General features: G+C 43.4%; 1 protein-coding gene across 12 annotated transcripts in view; it reads left to right on the forward strand.

Moving 5' to 3' along the window:
• ATP8A2 (ATPase phospholipid transporting 8A2) overlaps positions 1-23,295 on the forward strand; it is a 641,066-nt gene that overhangs the window by 307,662 nt on the left and 310,109 nt on the right. The window lies entirely within an intron of this gene.

The following is a 23,295-nucleotide window of genomic DNA, read 5'->3' on the forward strand; positions in this document are numbered from 1 at the left end:
TTTTACAGTTTTGTTTGTTGTCTCCTGAAAACGTAATAGAAGAGCTGGGGCCTCCAGTCTTACTCGCCCTGGGAGAGTAACTGGAATAAGTCTGCCCTGAGCAGGTGTGGCAAGGCCCTAGCTACTTGGTTCTTTGGTTCTGGATGTCTGGGCTCAATCTCCAAGACTCGAGGAATTTGGATGCCTCTTTTCTGACATACAGTAGGTATTTCTATTCAGTAAGGAGGTTTGGTGGGGGCCACGCTCTACCAGCTTTTGTGTTTGGATCCAGCCAGATGACTTTGTTGTTGTCTTTTAAGCTTTCATGTGAATTCCAGTTAGTTGACACACAGTGCTGTATTAGCATTCAGGTGAGGGACTTGGTTGTTTTTTCAGGAAATTTGGGAAGGTTTTTGAGGGTGGGCATTGCTACCTTCCGCGGGCTACTGGCCATGCAAGGTCCAATTCTGATAGAGATTTGAGGGTCGGGATTATAAAGCAAATACTAGAAAGATGAGCGGCACCACCTTGGTTGTGCAGCAGACGAGAGCCGAGAGGAGAGCTTTCCATCTCCGAAACTACTGTCCTTGGGCAGTGCCTGGTACATGGTTCAGTGCACCGTCCAAATCCTTGGATTAATAATCTGATCTGTGATTGCTCTTATATTTTAGGGTTACGCATTTTTTGTACATCGTTTCCTTGGGTATTTTCTCAGAAATCAGTTATCAGGATGCTCTTAAATTCCTCACTGCATTGATGCTTCAAGAACGCCTCTTGTGGGTTCAGGCATCGTCCGTTCAGAATAATGGCTGTCGCAGTGACAGTGCTGTTTCTGCCTGACTAAAAGGCCCTAGTGACATCATCTGCCACACCTCTCTACCCAGACCTCTCGTAACACTGCCTGTTTGGGATGGCCGGCAACTCTGGGGGACAGCTACAGGAAAGTCTCTCCCTTGCCTCTCCAACCTTGCTCCCCCACTCTAGTGATTCTTGGGATTCTTCTTGGAGACCAAAAAATCTGTTGCCATTTTCCCGTGAGTACACACACTCAGAACCCTGAACCGTCTTTGGATGCTGATAGTTCTCTATCATTTTATACTTCTCTCTTGAACCCTTTTCATAATTTGGAACATGTCATCAAAGGCCAAGGAGAGCCGGGGTGGCGGCCGGTGGGGCCTCCGTGGTGGAGAGGAATGTAGTTGTTGTGCTGTGGTTGTAGGATGTTCGAGGACCCCAAGGTGAGGAACAGATTCAAATGTGTTTACAACAGTGAATAGGAGCTGCGTATTACCTCTACGTCTGGAAGCTTGGCACGGTAAGAGGGACCCAGAATAGTGAGGGATGACTAAGCATCTGGATGTGAAAGGCCAGGCTTCCGAGTTGTATAACGGTCTCCCTTTCTCTCTCTCTCTCTCTCTCTCTTTTAAACAATTTTCTTGAGATACAATTCACCTTTAAAGTATATAGTTCAGTGTCTCTGAGGCTGCTCACGATGTGTTGTAACCATGACCACAACCAATTTCAGACTATTTTTAGCCACCCCCAAAAGAAACCCTCTTTTCTCCTGTTAGTCAGTCCCCATCCTCCTCCACCCTCCCCCCCCCAGCCTCGCTCAGTGCTAAACAACCACGAATCTGCTTTCTTGTCTATACAGATTTGCCTATCTGGGACATTTCGTATGAATACAAGGATATGAGATGGGGTCTTCTTCTGATTTCTTGCACTTAACGTAATGTTTTCAAGGTTCCTCCATGTTGCAGAATATATCAGTACGTCGTTCCTTTTCATAGCTGAATAACATTCCGTTGCATAGATATACCACTGTTAGTCATTCATCTTGATTAGCACTTGGATGGTTTATACTTTTTGACCACTATGAGTAATGCTGCAATGGGGATTCATGTATACGTTTCGTATGGACATCTGTTTTCGTTTCTCAAGGAGCAGAAATGCTGTGTCAGCTCGTATGTCTATGTCTGATCTCTGGAAGAACCATCAGGCCGGTTTCCAAAGTGGCTACACCCTTTTACGTTCTCACCAGCAATCTGTGACTGTGCCAGCTTGGCCATATCCATCTACTTGTTATGTGTCTTTTTCACTGTTTAGCCCAGTGGGTGTACAGTGGTATCTCATAGTTTTGATTTGCATTTCCCTGATGGCTAATAGTAATTAATTATAAAATATAGATAAAATAGAAAAATTGAAATACTAAATTAATTGAAATATTAAAAATGAATCATGTTGAGCATCCTTGCATGTGCATATCGGCCATGCCGATGTCTGTTCAAGTCCATTTTTAAGTTGGATTATTTGTCTTCTTGTTGAGTTGCAAGAGTTCTTGATGTACACCGTATACGACTGTCTTATCAGAAATAGGATTTACAAATATTTTCTCCTGTTGGTTGTCTTTTCATTTTCTTGAAGGTGTTGGCAGCACAAAAGATCTCAATTTTGATGAAGTCCACCTTATCTGTTTATTCTTTCATCCTGTGTTTTGGTGTCCTGTTTTACTTATTTAATCTTGTTTTGAGAGAGAGCACACCTGTAGGTGCATGGGTGTGAGCAAGCGGGGGAGGGGCGGAGGACAAGGGCAAGAGAGAATCCCAAGTGGGCTCCACAGCCAGCGGAGCACCGGATGCAGGCTTGATCTTACAACTGTGAGATCGTGACCGGAGCTGAAAGCAAGAGTCAGAGGCTTAACTCACTGAGCGACCCAGGTGCCTCTATCCTGTCTTTTTTTTTTTTTTTTTTTTAATTGGTTTTTGAGAGAGAACAAGCAGTGGGGGGCGGGGAGGGTAGAGAGAGGGGGAGCAGAGGATCGGAAGCGGGCTTTTTGCTGACAGCAGCTAACCCGACGTGGGGCTTGAGCTCACAAACCGCGAGATCGTGACCTGAGCCAGAGTCTGACGCCCAACGGACTGGGCCACCCAGGGGCCCCCTCTATCCTGTCTCTTCGAAGCGGCTGATACCATGCTTTCTTCCCTGGGTTCCATTTGGGCACGTTAGCTCAGGGACGTGCACATGGCAAGAAGTGGAGAAGGAGTAGTGGCGAGACGCTCTTTTCTCATAATTTCCCCTTTGTGTCTGTGCCCTAAAGCTGCCGAGTTAGGTTCCTGGTTTCTGCGAGGTCCGCAGCACTAGGGGTGGTTACTCTAGTTCCACCCGGAGCCAGAAGTCATGGTGAGGACGTCCCTCTCCCTTGCCAACCGCGAGGGGGTCACGGGGCCATCACCCTGACTTGTCGGTGAGCAGAATCAAGCAACAAGAAACAACATGGGAGAGTCTGGTAAACTAAATCAAAGCAAACGTGCTCTCACTTCATGGTTTTTCAAAGGGAAATCAAAACGAGTCCGTTTGGATTCTCCGGGGAGAGCAGGAATGCCTTCAAGGCTTTACAGGAACACGCCGCTTCCTTGCCAGGTGCTTGATACTAAAGAAAAACATCTTCTCCCCCTTCTTTCTTTGGCTGCTTTCAGAGGGCTTTGTGTATCACATAAAGCTGTGCACTCAAAGACTTCACAGGAAGGACCACAAAATAGAAACACTAATTGAAGAAAGGAATCTAGGAGAGCGTACCACTTTTACTACTCTAGGAAGCATTTCTTGGCTGGTTTCACACTCAAGATTTTAAGAACATCAACACCTACTTTAAAAAAAAAAAAGCACTCGTGTACCTCAGATGTTGCTTACTATTCATTGAGAATTTAACCGTAAATTAAATTTAATGTGACTTCAAACATAAGGTTGACCTTAATTCTCACTTTTCATCTTTAAAATGTAATCACTGTAAAAGTTACCCCTTTCTCTAATAATAGAAGAAAATAATTGCTTTCGGAAAATCACCTCAGCGAGCTCGTGAAGCCCCGTGTCCTGTCAACGTTGATTCCGAGACTGGCGGATGTTGTATAAAAACTGATAACACCTTTAAGCGAAAACAATATTTCAGGCAGAAAACAGAGGAAATAATGTAAGAATTTGTTACCTACTTTGCGGACACTAGACTCACACACATTTAGCTAATTAAACCTTATTATACCCAAAATATTTTCCATGTAGTTAAAATCCTAGGAAGGTCATTACATGGACAGCAAAACGGGTACAGGTCAGAAATCTCCTGAGGTTTACTGTTGTATATCTGCCAGGGACCCTGCCACATTATCTATCGAGGTAAAAACTGGTTGGTCTAATCACATTTTTGTCGGAGGCTTGATACGTGCATTGTGTGTCCGGGAGAATCGTGACATGGTCTGTGCCTGTTAAGAGCAAAGAGTAAATGAGAGTATATGACAGGACTCCTGTATCTTCTACTTTACGTCTTATGTGGGCCCCGACTCCTTGTAAGCAGGGCCTCAGAGAAACGAGCGGGTCCCCGACTCCAGTGACCTGTATCTTGCCATATGCAAAGATTCTCAATTTCTTTCTTGATTCCTCCTCAGCAGCTGAAGTCAGTGGCTGCCCCCGCTGGATTCTCATGTGTTTCTGTGACTCCTCTTTTTCCTACATGTCTTCCTTATGGGATCTTTTCAGCAGCCTTTGAAGTGTCCTGTTTCCAAGGTTTTGCCTCGGCCTCGTCATACCACCCCCCCGCCACATCTTCTCCCCGGTGCGTTCCATTTTTTTTCAGGGCCCCATTCATCCTCTCCGTTCGTGAGTCACAACACCAGCTTTATCCTGAACCATCTAGAGAACTTAAACAATTTTTGTCCTCAAAAATTTAAATACAGGATTATCCTCTGACCCAGCAATTCCACTGCTAGGCGTATAACCCAAAGAATCAAGAACGGGTGATCAAGCAGCTACTTGTATGTTGATGTTCATAGCAGCGCTATTCACAACAGCCAAAAGGTAGAAACAACCCAAATGTCCCCTGATGGATGAACGGATCAACAAAGGGTGGTGTATCCATACGGTGGAATATTATTTGGACATAAAAGGGGAAAAGCGTGGATATACGTGCTACAACATGGATGAGCCTCAAACACATACCTAGTGAAAGAAGCTGTTACAAGAGATCACCTATCATATGTTTCCATTCATATGAAATATTCAGAATAGGTAAATTCATACAGACGAAGGCAGATTAGTCGCTTCCAGGGCCTACGGGAGAAGGAACATAAAGTGATTGTTGAATGGGTACAGGATTTCCTTCTGGGGTGATGAAAACGTTTTGGAACTAGATGGTTGCACAAGGTTGTGAATATACTAAATGCCACTGAACTGTTAACATTTTTTTAGTTTTATTTTATTTTATTTTTAACGTTTATTGATTTTAGAGAGAGAGAAAGAATGCAAGCAGGGGAGGGACAGAGAGAGAGGGAGATACAGAATCCGAAGCAGGCTCCAGGCTCCGAGCTGTCAGCACAGAGCCCGATGCAGGGCTCGACCTCATGAACCCTGAGATCATGCCCTGAGCCAAAGTCAGACACTTAACCGACTGAGCCACTCACGCGCCCCTGAACTGTTACATTTTAAAATGGCTAATTTTATGTTATATGAACTTTTTCTTAAAAAAACAATAACAGGGGCGCCTGGGTGGCGCAGTCGGTTAAGCGTCCGACTTCAGCCAGGTCACGATCTCGCGGTCCGGGAGTTCGAGCCCCGCGTCGGGCTCTGGGCTGATGGCTCAGAGCCTGGAGCCTGTTTCCGATTCTGTGTCTCCCTCTCTCTCTGCCCCTCCCCCGTTCATGCTCTGTCTCTCTCTGTCTCAAAAATAAATAAAAACGTTAAAAAAAAACACAAAAAACAAAAAACAATAACAAATGAAGGGGAACCTGGGTGGCTCAGTCGGTTCATCGGCTAACTTTGGCTCAGGTCATGACCTTGTGGTCCATGAGTTTGAGCCCTACATTGGGCTCTGTGCTGATAGCCCAGATCCTAGAGCCTGCTTTGGATTCTGGGTCTCCCTCTCTCTCTCTGCCCCTCCCCTGTTAGTAATCGCTCTCTCTCTCTCTCTCTCTCTCTCAAAGATAAATAAAACATTTAAAAAAATGAATAAGAGAATTCATCCATTTAAATGAAATGTACGTTGAATGAACAAAACAAAAGTTTGAATGAAAGTGCCCTTTGTTTGAATTAAATCTTCGTGGAAAAGAAGAAGAAGAAAAAAAAAAAAAAAGACAAGACTGCTTCCTAGCCTCTACCCAGAACAATTAAATCAGAACTCTAGGGATTATACAAGCCACCTGTCCCCAACTTTGATTCTAGTGAGTATTTGGGGTTGAGAGGAGAGGACTTCCCCAGTCTGTCAGCATGTTCAGCATAACCCCTTTCTTCAGCCCCCCCGTGTCTGAGACTTTTTCACACTGACCTTGGCATACCTTAAATTCAAAATGTGTAGGCTGAATTAGTCACAATCCCTGGTCTATGCGTCTCCTCATTTCTTCTGGGCTTCCCCACTAGTTTTCGGAGTTTTCTGTCCCGGGTGATGGTACCACGCACCTCACAGCTACCAGAGCCTTTTCGTAACATAACAGGCACTGTTCTGTATTTGAGGGACCTGTAAGAAACAAAACCATAGAGGGGCGCCTGGGTGGCTCAGTCGGTTGAGCATCTGACTCTTGGTTTTCGGCTCAGGTTCTGGTCTCATGGTTCGTGAGTTTGAACTCCGCATCGGGCTCCGTGCTAACAACGGGGAGGCTGCTTGGGATTTTCTCTCTCTCCCTCCCTCTTTTTCTCTCAAAAAAGAAAGAAAAAAAAAACAAACCTGAACCATATAAGTAAATTATTGTATTGAATCAAAAATTGCACTCTCTTAATTTGTTGATCCTTGGTAAATATTCTCTTTGTTTTTATAAAGAGGAAATAAAGGCCTCAGTAAAATTAGAGTGTCTCCTCCATGACTTCACCTAAAAAAGCAAGGGAGGCATTGTCAGTTTATCCTGGATACGAACAGTACCAGGGCCCGTGCTCTTAAATCACGTAGTCGGCTGTGGCAGCTAATTTATAGTCATGTGTTTATTACTGTCAGGACTCGAGTTTTATATGAAGTTTTTGCTTTGAACATGTTCCACCTGAAGAATTTGTGTGAACCTATTTAGCATAAAGTCTGGTAGGATTTGTCTTTCTCCAAGAAGTCACGTAGGAAATGTGCAAACCATTTTTTATATGTTCAAGAAGGAGTTCTCTGTTCTCTGTTCTTTCTTCCCTGTGTCCTTGGAACTACCGTCTTTCACGTTCTGTCATTTTTCCTTTTTCTCCGACGTTCTTGAGTTTTGTCAAAACGGAGATAAATTTTGTGGGCACAGACTTGGGATGGGGCGGGTCTCTGGCCTCTTGAGAACATTCAGAAATTGAAAATGTTAACATGTATCGTCGGGAAAAAAGTCATGAAAGAATCATCAGGGCTCCCCTTGTGAGGAAGTCGTGGCCCCGCCACGGTCCCCTGTAAGTGCAGGTGACGCTCATTGTCCCCAGTGCCACCGTATTAGCAGATGTGATTTATGACTGTATATCTCTGGGCAGGAGGTGGAGCGGGAGGAAAACACCACAGCAGGGTGGATGTGCAAATGAAGGGTTTCAGAAGACATCATTTATTTTCTTGGGTGTGTTTCGACTTCTGTCTTTCAGGGTAGATTCAAAGATAAACATGTGTGAACCTACCATGATACCATAGAAATACGGCAAAGAGAAAAAAGCAGATTGGGCACAGCAAACGTTTCTAAAAAGCTTTTTGGGTTTATTTTTCTAGCTTGAAGAGTGATTTATGTTTCTCGTAGGAAAAAAATAGAAAATTCAGATAAGCGAAAAGAAAGAAATCAGAATTCACAATCCCCCCAACTAGAGTTCATCACGGTTAGCAGTTGATATTTAAATCTAGATCTCTCTCAGTTAAAATAATTTTTATCAGAAGTGGTTTAGATTATTTACAGTATGTGAAGCGAAAAAGGTTATAAACCTTAAAGATGGTTATAAAGGTTTAGTTTCTATGTGAAATCATGATATAAAATGTTTTCTAAAAGCTTGCTAATCTTCTGTTATGAAAACACCATGATTAATCTATTCCTATTGTTGGGTATTTGGGTTAACACGTTATTTTTTTTTTTTTTTTTTTTACTGTTAGGAATATCACTACCATAAGATTTTTATAGCTAAATCTTTGCAAAGACACTTGATGATTTCCATAAAATAGCAATTCAAGAGTAAGCCACGTAGAAATTGGCAGAAGTGTTTGTACCCTTCACCTAAGAAAGGGAAGTTATTTGATTGGGAGTGAGAGAGATGTGGTCAGGAGCTCACTCCCTGCTGGGACAAATGTGTTCCCCTCGTTCGGCCAGCTTGGTCTGGGGTCTGTTTTCCCCACCAAGAACGGGGAGCAGTCGAGAGATTACTTTGTGGCAGGATGCATGTGGGGTTGAAAAAGAAATCACAGCATTTTTAGTCACGGACAGTGTATCATCTCCGCGGCTGGTTCGACCTTATACTTGTTTTCTGGACTCTTTTAAGCCTGTGACTCACTTAGCCTGCATCCCCGAACCTGTACACTGGCCCTACCTTCAGACTACTGAGGGTAGGAAAGAACTGGCTCTTTCCACTTGGTCTCCACTCCAGCTTAGCTTTTTACATTAATGAGGCATGATGGATAATAAGAAATCTTAGAACATGATGCATTTTGCGTGTGGTATCTTTCAGCCTGTGAACCACACACAAGAATTCTATCCAAACAGAGTTCAGACACGCTAATTAGAATTGTACCACCAATTGTGTTTTGGTTGGCGTCCACATTGGTAGGGGGCCAATCATACACTTGCAAAAATAAAACTTTTCTTTAGTTTCTTTCATGATACAATTTCTCAGCATCATGCATGTTGAGTTAGAAGTCAGCTTCCACCTTTGACATTTCGTTCCAGAGAACATTATTAACTTGTCGAGGGTGTAAGCCTATCCTTGGGTTGTTTGTATTACAGCTTAGCATGTATGCCCGTTTGTTGATTAAATGCAATTAAGGTAGAATTCATTCTTAGACAGGGTTTTGTTTTGGCATTTTTTTTCATTGAGCTCTAAAATGAATGCTATTATTTGAGTGATTGTGGCAATTTTATTTGGTCCTAACTGGCCTTTTTGTTGCTGTGCTCAAAGTGAGTGTGCTCAGATGTTATGATTCCTCAGCAACATGTTGAATAAAAACAACGTCCAAAAAGCCCGCCGTTTAAAAAATGTTTTCCGTCCACAGGTTTTACCATTATTTACTCAGAATGAAAATTAGATTGATGTAGATTCTGTACCATAGAGAAATAGCTTATTTAATCATTGTATAGACTGGCATATGTGGGAACTTGGCAATCTTAATAGAACAAGGAATCCCTTTCTGAGTAATTTCTAGCTTAGAAAAAAAAAAGCCATTTTATTAAACATTTTGGAATCAAAGCCAATTTTGATGACACGTTTAGAAATGGAGGACTGTTTTCGTCTTAAATAATTATTGCGGGACGTAATTTATACCAGTCACTCTATAGTATCAACTCTTGACTATGAAGGATTTCTGGGGTTTTTTTCCCTCCGGCTAAAAGTGACAAATTATCAATATTTATCTGTAGCTCCTAGAGGTGAAAAGTCGAAAGATAAATTAACCCGTCAGCTTGGTTACTTGTGTCCTGAACTAGCAAACTGCTTTGGTGGGAAGATACAGTACTTGTGGCAAAATACAAGCAAATATTTTAGTATAAGATTTAAAATACAGGAAGTTCTTCTGTAGGAAAATCTGTTAGATAATCCAAATAAAAGTTAGCACCTGTGACATGTTGACATGACAGAAATCTCTAGCAGGGGGCATTTAGTAATATGGTTTGATCTTTTAATAGTGTGCTGTGTAATTGTGAGCACATTTCTATTTATTGATTGATTGATTGATTTTTTTCAGTAAATGAAATTTATTGTCAAATTGGTTTCCATACAACACGCAGTGCTCATCCCAAAAGGTGCCCTCCTCAACACCCATCACCCACCCTTCCCTCCCTCCCACCCCCCATCAACCCTCAGTTTATTCTCTGTTTTTAAGAGTCTTCTATGCTTTGGCTGTCTCTCCCACTCTAACCTCTTTTTTTTTTTTTTTTTTTTTTCTTTCCTTCCCCACCCCCATGGGTTTCTGTTAAGTTTCTCAGGATCCACATAAGAGTGAAACCATATGGTATCTGTCTTTCTCTGTATGGCTTCTTTCACTTAGCATCACACTCTCCAGTTCCATCCACGTTGCTACAAAGGGCCGTATTTCATTCTTTCTCATTGCCACGTAGTACTCCATTGTGTATAGAAACCACAATTTCTTTATCCATTCATCAGTTGATGGACATTTAGGCTCTTTCCATAATTTGGCTGTTGTTGAGAGTTGTGAGCACATTTCTTAGGAATTTTTTTTTTTTTTTTTTTTTTGGTTATAAAATGGGTGTTACCATACCACTTTTCTTCTCTCGCAGAGCTGTCCTTCTGAACGGTTCTGAGACGTGGTTTTTGTGCTAAAAGTTCCCCTTGGTTTCTGATCTTCACACTGTGTCGTCGACACAGATACAAAATGGACCATGGAAGTAACGAGGCCCTTCCTTCTCGTCAGGCACTAGTCTAAGAATTATGGTAATCGGGCCTGTGTGATCTCCCATCTCTCCACTCTGCCGCTTTCAACACATTGGGACCCAGATGAGGCGCCAGGAGAGCTTGTAGACACATCACTTTTCAAGTTTTTTCCTGTGTTTCTTCCTCTTCCTCTTTTCATGAATGATTAATTCATCAGCGCGTGTCATTTTTGACAACAGTGCTTTGCCAAATGAAACAAGGTGATGTTAGGTCAAACCGTGGTCCAAAATTCTGAAGTAGAAGCTCATAATATTTGGCATCTTTCCTACTAGAAAAACAAACCAGGAGAAAAAAAAAAAGTCAAGAATAGAGCCTAACTAAACATGTGGAATGTGTCATGAATATTTATATCCCCAAGTCTTGCCTTGTGATAGTATTTGTGTTTAAGGTGGTTTTTTTTTTTTCTTTTTCCTGTGAAATAGTTCAGAATGTGTTTCATTAATACAAGTGTCATGTTAACTTTCATTAGGAAAAAATTCCACTTCTTCTGACAACATTGACACCTTTCTGATGGAGCATATGCAAAGTAGCTCTTACGTTAATTGGTCCCAAAGAAAATTATGTTTTCCAGTTTCCTGCCTATACATCTGACACTTTCCCTCATTTAGTACCTGCTCAATTATCGATGCTTTTTCCCTTTCCTGATTTTGACAGCCAGTGTTCCTCCTATGACTTTGAAAACCATAAGGAATACCCCATCCTGGAAGCTTAACTGTCCTCCAGTTTGAACAGGAAGTACCAAGATGACCGTGAGCAACTATTCCCAGACTGCAGGCTTCTCTGGTTTGTTTGTTGATTGGTCGGTTGGTTGTTTTCCCAGCTTTATTGAGGTATAATTGGTATACAGGAAATTGCATCTAATTAACATGTACAATTTGAGTTTGAACGTCTATATACACTCTTGTTACCGTCATCACAAGCCAGGTAATGGACGTGTCCATCCCCTCCAAAAGTTCCCTTGTGTCCCTTTGGTTTGGGTAGTGTTGTTGTGTGTTTTTTTTTTTTTTTTTTTTTGGATTGTTGTGTGTCTTGTTTTTGGGTACAGTAAGAGCACTCGGCAGGAGCTCTACCTCCTAATAACTTATTTAATGCACGACACCTTAGTGTCAGCCGTAGGCGCTGTGTGGTATGGCAGGTCTCTGGAACCTGCTCTCGAGTAACTGTACCTTTCTACCCATCGAGCGACGGCGCCCAGTTCCCCTCCCCCCAGCCCTTGGTGACCACCATTCGTGGACTTCTATACCTTTGATTCTTTTGTGTGCCTCCCATAAATGGAATCACGCAGTGGTACTTGTCCTTCCGTGACTGACTGACTTCACTTAGCACAATGTCTTCCAGGTCCATCCGTGCTGTCACCATGGCAGGAAGGCTTCTCCGCTTGAAGTGCCTCTGACTCAGCTTCTTACTTGTTTAACTTTAGAGAGGAAATACCTGGCAAGAAGGGAATGTTTCCGTTCGTTGTGTCTCAGAATTCTTCCTATTCTATTTAGCCCCATTTAGGGCCACAGGTAAATTGGCAACATGAGATACGTCAGATTGACGGAGCTAACTTAAGTTGCCAAATTTTGGAAGTTGGGCTTGGTTTAAATTTTATGGTTGGCGATTTCTGAGCTTTATTATCATTGCCATCTGCACCGCTTTGCTGGGTCAGCAGAGACTAAGAGCTTCTGCTGAAAGATTTGGTTTCTGTTGTTTCTTGTTAATCCGCTAACTGAGCTCTGTTGGAGTTCGGGGGCTGAGCGGTCCTCAGTGGCTTAGTTCCTGATAGGCCAGCAAATGGGAGAGATGCAGGCAGACGGACAGATGGATGGACAGACAGACAGCTCCTCTGTCTCCCGCTACTCCATCAAAGTCTTGACACCTGGGTCATCTGAGAAAAACAGAGTGAGCATTTTTCTCCCACTAAGCAAGGATTCATGGCGGTGCCCTTTCACCACTTGGACATACCAGTCATTAAAGACCAGAGTAAATACACCAGCCTGAAGATAATCCTTTCTCAAATATACAAGTGCCAAGTTGAAACCATCTGTCAATCGTTTGTGCATTTTCCCCTTACTTTTATTTGTCTTAGTGGATAGGTGTTGTTTGGAAATATTGGAGCTTGAGAAATTAGCAGTCCTCTGTTATCAATGGTATTTTGCCAGTTCACAGATAACTAAACCGTTCAGTTCATGTTTTTTCTTTGTAGAGTCATGACAAATATATATTGGGTATTTCTTTTTCCTGCAGTAGAAAATAATGACAGGGATTGATGCTTATTTGTAGATAATTGAATACACGGGCATAAGGGTATGTTCAATGGTTTTTCAAGCTCCGTGCTTCACATCAGGATATGAATTTTGAATGATCAAATCTGGGAACAAATATAAGATTAACATAGAAGGTAGCGAAGCCTTTTTTAGAAACGGAGAAAAGAATACGTGCTGAGTGATGTTCATTTATTTGAACAACACTTGGGATTTGAATTTATATCGCTCTGTGGTTGTAGTTGTGTATTAACACGTGTCTGTATAAACATAGCTACTTAAAGAATAGTGTCTGATGGATGCTTTCATACCAACACCTCATGAAGGTTAAAAATAGTTATAATGATAGAAGCTAAAGAAACAAGGTAGGGGTTTGGTGCAGTTTTGTGTTTCCTTTGTTTGAAAACAGCTGCAAAGAGTCTTTGGTATGATTCCACTGTTGGGTGTCTTGCATTTCTACATTATACTTAAGACTGTCTCAAGTCAAAGATTTCTCTAGATTAAGTATTACGGGCGTTCAGATAAATTGTGGGGAAGAAAGAGGACTTTTCCCACATCTTCTAGACCTATTTTAAGGTGATTTCGATGTATCTTATCCTGTTATGTTTTTGGAACAAGCTGGTTTCCGCGTGACGGACCCAGTGACCGCATCGCCCCCGGTCGGCTCGCTGGCCCGCCCAGGCTCCGCACGGTGGCCCAGCCGAGGTAGCGTCTCCTGATGAAGGTTGATGCGTAAGCTCAAATGGCACGGCCTCTGCCTGCAAAGAGGACTGTGGCGGGAGGGCCAGCCCATAAAGGGCAAATGGCGGCGCAGATGACAGCATTAGGTGCCGTCAAAGTCAAATCTGGGAAGCGAGGGGGCATCGTTAGCTCCAGGGGTGTGTGTCTGGTGGGGAAATACTGATGATGATACTGTGGTGCTACCACTCAAGTCGTCACTGTGTCCAGACCGCCTGTGAGCATTTAACATCTCCTACCTCGGAAAATCCTTCAAGCGGTCCTGCAGAGAAGAATCTCAGGGTCCTTACTTTAGAGTTTGGAGAGCAGAGGCAGAGGACTGAGGACGTTACCCTGAGTCCTGTAGCTGTAACGAGTAGGTCCAAGGTTTGAACCCCGGCAGCCCAGCTCCAGAGTTGATGCTGGAAGACTGCTCTCAAGATAACGGTGAGGAGCTGAAGGGTTCAGAGCAGATGAACGGAGCTTGCATGTGTTTAGGGAAGATTCAACATGAAGGCCAAAAATAGAGTGTATCTGCGAGGTGCGAGGCCCTTTCGATTCTTCAACTTGGCGACAGTGGGAACCTCAAGTAGGGTGGTGGGAGCCTGAGTCTCTGACACGTAGTAGGTATTCAACAAACTGTTGGGCTGGATTTCTAGACTTCCTGCAATGGGTTATGATCCAAATGCACAGCCATTAAGGAGTTCGAATCAGTAACTTTTAGTGAGGGAGTGAATGTAGGAAGATTGGTAGGATGGGGGAGACGTTAAGCCCTGCTGTAACACGGGCCATGTCAGAGGGGATGCTGGTGGAGGGATTAATTTCCAGCATTTCTAGGGGCTGCATCATCTCCAGCAGCTGCCGAGCATTCAGGTCTGGTGCAGGTGGGTGCTCTCGAGTCCAGATTCCCCCAGTGATGGTGTGATCTGTCTGAAGCTACAGACGATGGCTTCTTGGCTGTTTGCCTTCTAGCTAGCATCTATGCAACACGCGTTCTGGATCGGTCACTCTAGTTTATGCCGCTCTGGTAGGAAAATGAGTAAGAGACTTTGCTTATGGTCTCCCTTCACATACGTCTCTGGTGGAAGAAAGTACTATGACTAAACGGAGCGTGACTTTAGAAAAACACACAGAGCCACGCGTGCGGAAGACAAGAACGGATCGCACATTAAATACCATAAAGCTGGAAGTTCCAGGACTTGTTACTGGCATTTGTCTCCTCAGGGCAAGGTTTCTAAGGTGAGCTCCCTTTGTATCTTGAAGATAGTGATGGAAGTTTTCAAACGTGGCGGGCGGGGGAGGGGGCAAACACTTGCCTCTTAGATGAACCAGGCTGGATTTGAGACGGGTGAGACTTCGGAAGGAATATGAATATCACAACTGGAGCAATCTAGAAGACTAGATGCCATGTCCTTTTGGGACACGAGTCACAGTGGCCATCTTCATTCATAGAACACATTTGTCACCTTTTGTTTATTTGTCACCATTTATTTATTATTTATTTATTTATTTATTTTTACTGCAGAAGGAAATGCGAACGTCTCCTAGTTGACTTTGAGGAGGTGCTTCATTTCCCATGTTAATTTTCCCGACTTATAATGTAGTGCCTTAAACAGCCCCTCAAAATGCATGCTCTCCTCTGTCAATTATTGTTGCTTCAGTAGCGTGTATTTACTGGTCTGCTGTTGGACTTTAGGTTTCTGAGCCAGGGTTGTTTGAGCAGTTCCCCCACTGGAGAAAGGTTCTCGAACTCCTCTTGGTTTGCACAGACCCTGCGGGTCTGCACCTTCAAGGTGTCGAAATGATCCTCGCCGGTTAGTGCCATGGCCTCTAGGACTCCAGACCCCAGAAGACTGGTCTTGGAGGACACTCCTCTTTCTAGGTACACACTCAGAACAGGAAAAAGTGTTGAGGAAGGTAAAGGTTTCTCCATAACGCAGTCCCTTTGTCAAGATGAGTGGGAGGCAGGGCTTTGGGTGAGGTCAGACTTGCTTGAGTAATAAGGCCCCTTAGGGTAGGATCCATACGCTACCCATAGCAAGGCCAGTCCTGTTTGTTCGCTAAAGCTCTGAGGGCCCAAAGGGGCGAGAGATGATATGTGAAAACGATCTAAGTGACTCCCCTAGTGTTAGGCCACGTCAACAGACATAGTGAAAGTAAATCTGATTCAAGTGCTAAGGACTTAATTACGTCCTCCCCAAATTTATATGAAGTCCTAACCCCTAATGTCCCTGTATTCGGAAGTAGAGCCTTTAGGAGGTAATAAAGGTAAAATGAGGTCTTTTAGGATGGTGGGATCCCGATCCTATAGGATCAGTGTCCTTATAATAAGAGACACCCTGTCATGTGAGCATATGGTAAGAAGGAGCCATCTGCAAGCCAAGGAGAAACCAGAAACCAAATTGGCCAGCATCTTGATCTTGGACCTCCAGCCTCCAGAGCTGTGAGAAAATAAATTTCTGTTATTTAAGCCCCCCAGTCCGTGGAACTTTGGTACGCCTGCCTGGGCTGACTAATACGCTAAGTTCAGGTTTCTGCATTGCCCAAGCTAATTAATAAAATCCTTACTGTAGTTGTTTTTAATCAGCTGGAGTTGCCTTAATCAGTTCTGGGTTTGCGAATGTAAAAGGATTGGAAAGGGGGTCACGAGTGAGGTGAGGGATCGGTGAGAAGAATTGCGTGAGTAGGAGATGATAGCCTTGAAAAGTAAACCTGGGAATGCTTTGTATTTCAAACTACGCCATTCCAACAAAGGATAAGTCATTTTATGTGATAAGAGCAAAAGTAAGGAATATCATCGTGGAACTAAAAATTTAGTATTGTATTTAGCTTACTGCACCAGTCTTCCCTTAAAACTATGCTAGGATTAGCTTGATTTGTTTGATTTTAAGGTAAATTTAGCAACGCAATCCCTAAAATTATAGATGCTGACCAGTGTGTGGAATTCCCTCTTTTCCCAAAATGATGTCTGCTTCTCCTTCATTACGTTCCTAGCTTTGTTCATTCCATATTTCAGTTTTGAGGTGAGGTTTAAAAAACAGAAATTGCTTCTTCCGTTTCCAACTTGAAAGGCATTTTGACAATTGTGTGTAACAAATGCCATCATTCTCACTAGGTCTGTTGTTTCTGATAGGACAAAGAGGCACGCTTTGCTGGCCTAGAAATTCTTACCAGTTTTCATGCACCGTACCATTCAAGCATGTCTTTATGAAAGGAGAGTGATTTAGAACAAATTTATATTAGCCCGATTCTCAAAATCCTGAAGTTAACCAGGATTACTTTGAGTGCTACAGCTCTCATGCAGATATTTTGCAGAAAAATTTAAAGATCCTCATTGCCCTGCATGGAGATCCTCAGTCACGATTCTAGAAGAGCCCAACCTCAACCTAGTAGCTGTGAGGGATTTGTGAGTTCTCCTGGTTAGACCTCAGTACTTTGCTGCTATTCCAGCAAACTGAAACGTCTCTGAAGGATTATTTTAAATGTAGGTCACGTTGTGTTTCTTCAGATGAAAATCGAAACGAAATCTGCATCTATGCTGAATGAATTAAAGGTACGCGTTACAAAAAGATTTCCCGTCAGATACTTGTATGGGGCTCCTGCTTTGTCCTGGGGATGAGATTATACTGTGGGTGGCAAGATCAGCACAGCCCCCGTCTCTGTGGTGCCCGTGGTCTGGAGGAAGACGTGGATGGTGAAAACCGTGGGTTGTACAATTTGAATTGAATCCTTTGCTCTCTTGTATTTCTGTGTACAGAGTCCTTGGTCTTATAGATTGACTTCTTAGCTATGCTAGCTTCTCTGATGCTGCGCTACTCTTAATGTTCAGCTTTGATTGGCCCAAAGCTTGGCTAAAAGAGAAGCTATATGTCTCTGCTGAAAACCCTTCTGGAGGCTTCTCATGGCTCTGAGAATCAAACTAAAAGGACTTCACGGGAGAGTGCTTCCCCATTGCTTACCATGCCCCAGCCACGTTGGACTCCTTTCTGTCGCTCTGCAATCTGAGCGGGCTGCTGGCTCAGGACCACCATGAGACCTGTTCTCTTTGCCTGTAAAGCCCTAACCCCTGATGCCACGTGGCAAACACGGTCCCTTGATTCAGGTCTCCCCTCAAATACTAACTTGTCAGGGAGGGTGTCCTTGAATACCTGGCTAAATTAGCGCCCCCTCCTCTTTCCTCAGCTTCAGTTTGTGTGAGCGCTTATCCCTACCTCACACACTGCACTTGTGTTTAATTATTGGTAATCCGTCTCCACCCAATAGAATGCAAGTTCCATTAAGGCAGTGATTTTTGTCTCTTTGGTCCTCTGCTCCATCCACGGTGAGTAAAACGATGCCCAGCACATAGTGAGTGCTCAGTAAGTATTTGCAAATGAACGAATGGTGTGATACCCTCCCTAAGCCTTTAGTTTTCTGGGAGACAGCCAGCCCCCTTCTTGGGACAGTTGCTGAAGTTATGCCAAGAGCACTGATGATACAACAACGAAGAGAAGATATTGGCAGAGTCAGATTTTTTCTCTTTCCACTATTCTTCCTATTTGGGAGCACCCGCTGAGGTGGTCTACCCACCTATGTGTAAAAAATGGCTTCCAATGTGAGAGAATATAAAAGTCCTTGGAGAAAACAAAGAGCCTTTTGTATCAGAGTTAGCATGTAATGCTGAGTTGAGGATGCTCACAGGATCTCCACATGGACACTAGAAACAGAAAAAAGAAAAAGCATAGACTGGACATGTGAACAAATGCTTCCTTTGAAAGTAACATAACTTTTCCTTTTCTCCTGCTCCTATCCCTTCATAAAGGCAAAGTTGGCTTTATTGACAGCTAGTACCACTGAATGCTACTGTAAAGTCAGTTTATGAAGCTAAAGTTTATTGAGCAGCTACTATGTTGCCTGCGATGAGGCTAGAGAAGCAAGCTGGGGCTCAGGCAGGCAGGTCTGTCATCACGTAGGGATTTGTACTTCGTCCTCAGTACAGCGTTCAACCCTGACATTTTCTAACCAAGGAATGATGTGATCAGATATATATTTTTTAATGACTGCTTTACTGAGATGTAATTCACGTGCTGTACAACTCACACATTTGAAGTGTACATTTTCATCCTTTTTGGAACATTCAGAGTTGTGCAACTATCACGGGAGTCCATTTTAGAACATGTTCGTCACCCCCAAAATTTCCGCACCTGTTAAACACTCTGGATTCCCCTCTATCCCCAGCCTTAGGCAACTGCTAGTCTCCTTCATGTCTCTAGATTTGCCTATTCTGAAAATTCCACAAACATAGAACGATATGTGGGCTTTTGTGACGGGCTTCTTTCCCTAAGCACAGTGTTTTCAAGGGTCATCCACGGTGTGGCATTTTACTTCTTAGGTTGGATACATCACGTGGTTTTTTTTCCATTCACTCATGGATGGACATTTGGGTTATTTATACTTTTTGACTGCTATGAATAATGCTTCTGCGGACACTGATGTATCAGTTTTTGTATGGATGTAAGTTTCCAGTTGGGTACCTAAGAGTGGGGTTGCTGGGTCATGTGGTAACTCTGTTTTCTAAACATAGAGGAACCTCCAGACTGTTTTTCTAAAAGGACTGGATCATTTTACATTCCCATTAACAATGTATGAGGGCTTCAATTTCACGATTTTTGCCAAAACTTGTTATTTTTTTTTAATTATAGCCACCCTAGTCACTGTGAAGGGCAATCTCATTGTGGTTTTGCTTTGCATTTCCCTAATGATTAGTGACGTTGAATGTCTTCTCATGTGCTTACTGGCCGTTTGTATATCTTCCTTGAGAGAGGTCTATTTAAGTCCGTTGCCCATTTTTAAATTAGGCTGACTTTTTATTATTGAGTTGTAAGTGTTCTTTATATGGTCTGGATACAAGTACTTTATCAGATATATAATTTTCAGATATTTTCTCCTGCTCTGTACGTTGTCTTTTCCCTTTCTTTCTCTCTTTCTTTCTTTTTTAAATGTTTATTTTTGAGAGAGAGAGAGAGAGAGAGAGAGTGAGAGAGACAGAGCATGAGTGGGGGAGGAGCAGCAGAGAGAGAGGGAGACACAGAATCCGAAGCAGGCTCCAGGCTCCGAGCTGTCAGCATAGAGCCCAACGCGGGGCTCGAACACACAAACTATGAGATCATGACCTGAGCCAAAGTCAGATGCTCAACCGACTGAGCCACCCAGGCTCCCCTGTCTTTTCTCTTTCTTGACGGCATTGTTTGCAGCACAAACAAAAGTTTCTAAATCCGATGAAGCCTGCTTTCCCACTCGATCTTTTGTTGCATATGCTTGTGGTCATGTCTGAGAAGCTATGGCCTGCTCCAAGGTCATGAATATTTACACCTATGTTGTCTAATAAGAGTTAAAGTTCAGGGGCGCCTGGGTGGCTCAGTCGGTTAAGCGTCTGACTTCAGCTCAGGTCATGATCTCACGGTCCGTGAGTTCGAGCCCCGCGGCGGGCTCGGGGCTGATGGCTCAGAGCCTGGAGCCTGCTTCCGATTCTGTGTCTCCCTCTCCCTCTGCCCCTCCCCCGTTCATGCTCTGTCTCTCTCTGTCCCAAAAATAAATAAACGTTGAAAAAAAAATTAAAAAAAAAATAATAATAAATAAACATTAAAAAAAAAAAGAGTTAAAGTTTAGCCCTTACATTTAAGTCTTCGATCCATTTGAGTTAATTTTTGTATATGGTGTGAGGTAAGGTCCCGTTTCGTTCTTCCGCATGTGGCTGTCCAGTCGTTCCAGCCCCACCTGTTGAAGAGACTGTGCCCCATCGAATGGTCACAGCCAGGTTTCTGTTTTTATAAGTGCACTCAAACTGGTGGCAGTATGGCTTAAAGGAGGGGTAAGAGTAGAGGAAGGGAGATCAACTGGACAAATATTGTTTAGCCGTTATCCTGTGTTCAGTATTACTTCTAGGCACTGGGACTGCGGTGATCGACCGTAGGGTCGGGTGTAGCCCAGCCTCGTGCTGATACTGCAGATTGGGATGCAAATCTATAGGGAAAAGAAAAAAAGCAAAGGAAATGATTACGAATTGTGAAAAAAGAAACAGGGATGTTGTACATACAAATCACGTAGCTTATTGAGTACATAAAATGTGAATTTCTTGTTTGTCTTTTTCCCTTTAATTTCAGAGGCATCCCCACCCTTGGGTTGAGTATGCCACCTCACGCAAGTGGGGCAGAGTGGACTTGGGTGAATAGCCTCCCGTGGAAAGAATGACGTCGTTAGTGTCATTGCACCCTGCATGCTACTTCCCCCCCCTCAGAGTTTGACTTCGTGTGTCTGTTCACCTGCTGGCAGCATTTCCAGGCTGACAGACTGAAAGAATGACCACTCCATCCATCCATCCATCCATTCATTCATTCGTCTCTATTAGATCAGGGTAGCTTGGATCAGGGAGGCAAAGAGAAGAGGAACACAGATTTGAGGGAGGCGTAGATGTAAAGTGGAGAAGACTTTGTAATCAAGTAGGAAAGGTAAGAGTGAAGAAGGGGGAGTTGTCAAGAATGGGATCAGGGATTCTGTGTTTCGTGGTAATGACAGCGACCGAATGCTGAGGGTGGGCTCTCTGTTAGCATTTTCCAGGCATGTGTCCGTGCTGCTCGAAAACTCCTCCCAAGGTGGGCACCACCAGTATCACCATAGGACAAAACCCAGGCTTGGGGAGATTAAGCGGATATCGCTGGAGCAAGAGTGGGCAAGCATCCGACTTCGACTCCGGTCATGTTCTCGGGGTTTGTGGGTTCGAGCCCCGCATCGGGCTCCGTGCCGACAGCTCCGAGCCTGGAGCCTGCTTCCCATCCTGTGTCTCCCTCTCTCTCCGCCCCTCCACTGCTCGTACTCTGTCTCTCTCTTTCTCAAGAGTAAACGTTAAAAAAATTTTTTAAAAAGAGAATTGAGCTTAACCTTGCTTATCTTTGGCATTTTAACTTCTTTCTCTTACTATGTGATGTATGTTTTTAGTTATAGCTCTTCAGAGTCCAGGCTAACGACATAGAGGAGAAAATATTGTCTGTAACACCTGGGGCTAGGTGAGAGTAGAGGACAGGGGACTCTGGAGTGTGGTATGTATTGCCTATTCCTAAATTATGTCACGTGTGCCCCGGCACTTTACTTCCTCGCTGTTGGAACTGGTTAGATCATTGGATTTTAATTTGTGTGGTGTGGTGCTCTTTTTTAGAGCAGGATAATGACATTAGGAAAGTTGGATCGAGGTGATTTTTTCATCATAGTAATGGAACACAGCAACAATTTCAAAACTGAGCATTTGTGTCATTCCTTGAGTTGGAGCAAGCCTCAAATTATAAAACGTATTAGGGAATATTTTAATATCTCTGAGACGGGGGTCAGAAAAAATGTAAGTAAATAAGAGTCTTTCGTTTACTGTTTTTTTTAACCTTTGTTTCCTTTTTGTGGACCTATTATTCCGAATCTTGTGGCTCTTTTCTGTTTATCACTTTTGTGGTTATGGATGCCAGCTGGTACACAAAGTTGTTATTCTGATTCCAATCTGTTGTGTCTTCGGGAATATGGACTCTTTGCTCTTTGAGCTACAAAAATCAGTATGTACTAAAAACAAAACGAGAGAGAGATTGCTAAAGATCCAGCAGCCATCTAGGAAACATCTGCCAAGAACGCCGATACATAGGCCCAGCCTCCTGAGACAGAATGTGAATCAGGAAAAGAAAACCAGGCTTTGTGTGTCTGTGTGTGTGTGTGTGTGTGTGTGTGTGTGTGTGTGTGTTAAGCCAAGAATAACAAATGAAAGATTAAAACACCCAAGATTAAAATTGTTTTGAGTTTTTTTAAAGTTGGTTAGAAGTAAAGGCTTAGAAGCACGTATCATTTTACTTAGTGAAAAATGAAATTTGGGATTGTTTCTTCTCTCTCTCTTTTTTTTTTTTATGAGCAGGGGGTGGGGGGAGGCACATGTGTGAGCTGGGGAGGGGCAGAGGCAGAGGAGAGAGAATCTTAACCACAATGTGGAACCGATGGGGTGGCTCGATCTCATGACTGTGAGACCATGACCCGAGCTGAAATCAAGAGTCCAGCACTTAACTGACTCAGCCCCCCGGGTGCACTGGATTGTTTCTTCTGTTGTAACTGGCTTTTGGCATTGGTTAGAAATAACAGAATGAATGAATGAGTGGACACATGGCCAAAGCTGGTGCAAAATGGCAGAGGACCTGAAAGGGAATGGGCCATCGTTCAGGTAAAACGTCCCTGTGTGCACGTGGATGCCCAGGGACATTTTCCGTGTCTTGCAGGGTTTTAAAAGATGTTTGCCCTGTTCTGCCTTTTTGAATTTGAACTCGTGTATCAAGCTCGTAGGTCAGTTTCTGTGAATGCTTTTCAGCCTGGACTACCTCAGCTAAGCTCTTAGGTTGCGTGAATCCAATTCAGTGCCAGAGAAAGGCTTTATGATTTGGCTCTAGGCTTCCCTTATGAATGCCTTCCCATTTCATTTCTTCCAAAATAAAGCATTTCCATAGCATCACACCCCTGTTCTGGTTGGGCAGCTGCTTGTGCTCCTGCAGAGATTGCCAGAAACACTGTAAGTGGTCCATTCACGAAGGAGAAGGAAAATCAGATTAACTGTTGTCTGGGCCTGATTGACTTTCTCCAACCCAGGGAGTGGGTTTTTCTAGGGGGCCACAGCCTGCCTGGGTGTATGCGGACAGTGAATGAGAGGAACCGTCCTAACAGCTCTGAGGGCGAGGTGAACATTGCCTTTTAAAGTTGTTGTTGTTGTTGTTGTTTTTTTTTATAACATTTATTC

Source organism: Leopardus geoffroyi, chromosome A1 (genome assembly GCF_018350155.1).
Source record: "Leopardus geoffroyi isolate Oge1 chromosome A1, O.geoffroyi_Oge1_pat1.0, whole genome shotgun sequence".
Lineage (NCBI taxonomy): Eukaryota > Metazoa > Chordata > Mammalia > Carnivora > Felidae > Leopardus > Leopardus geoffroyi.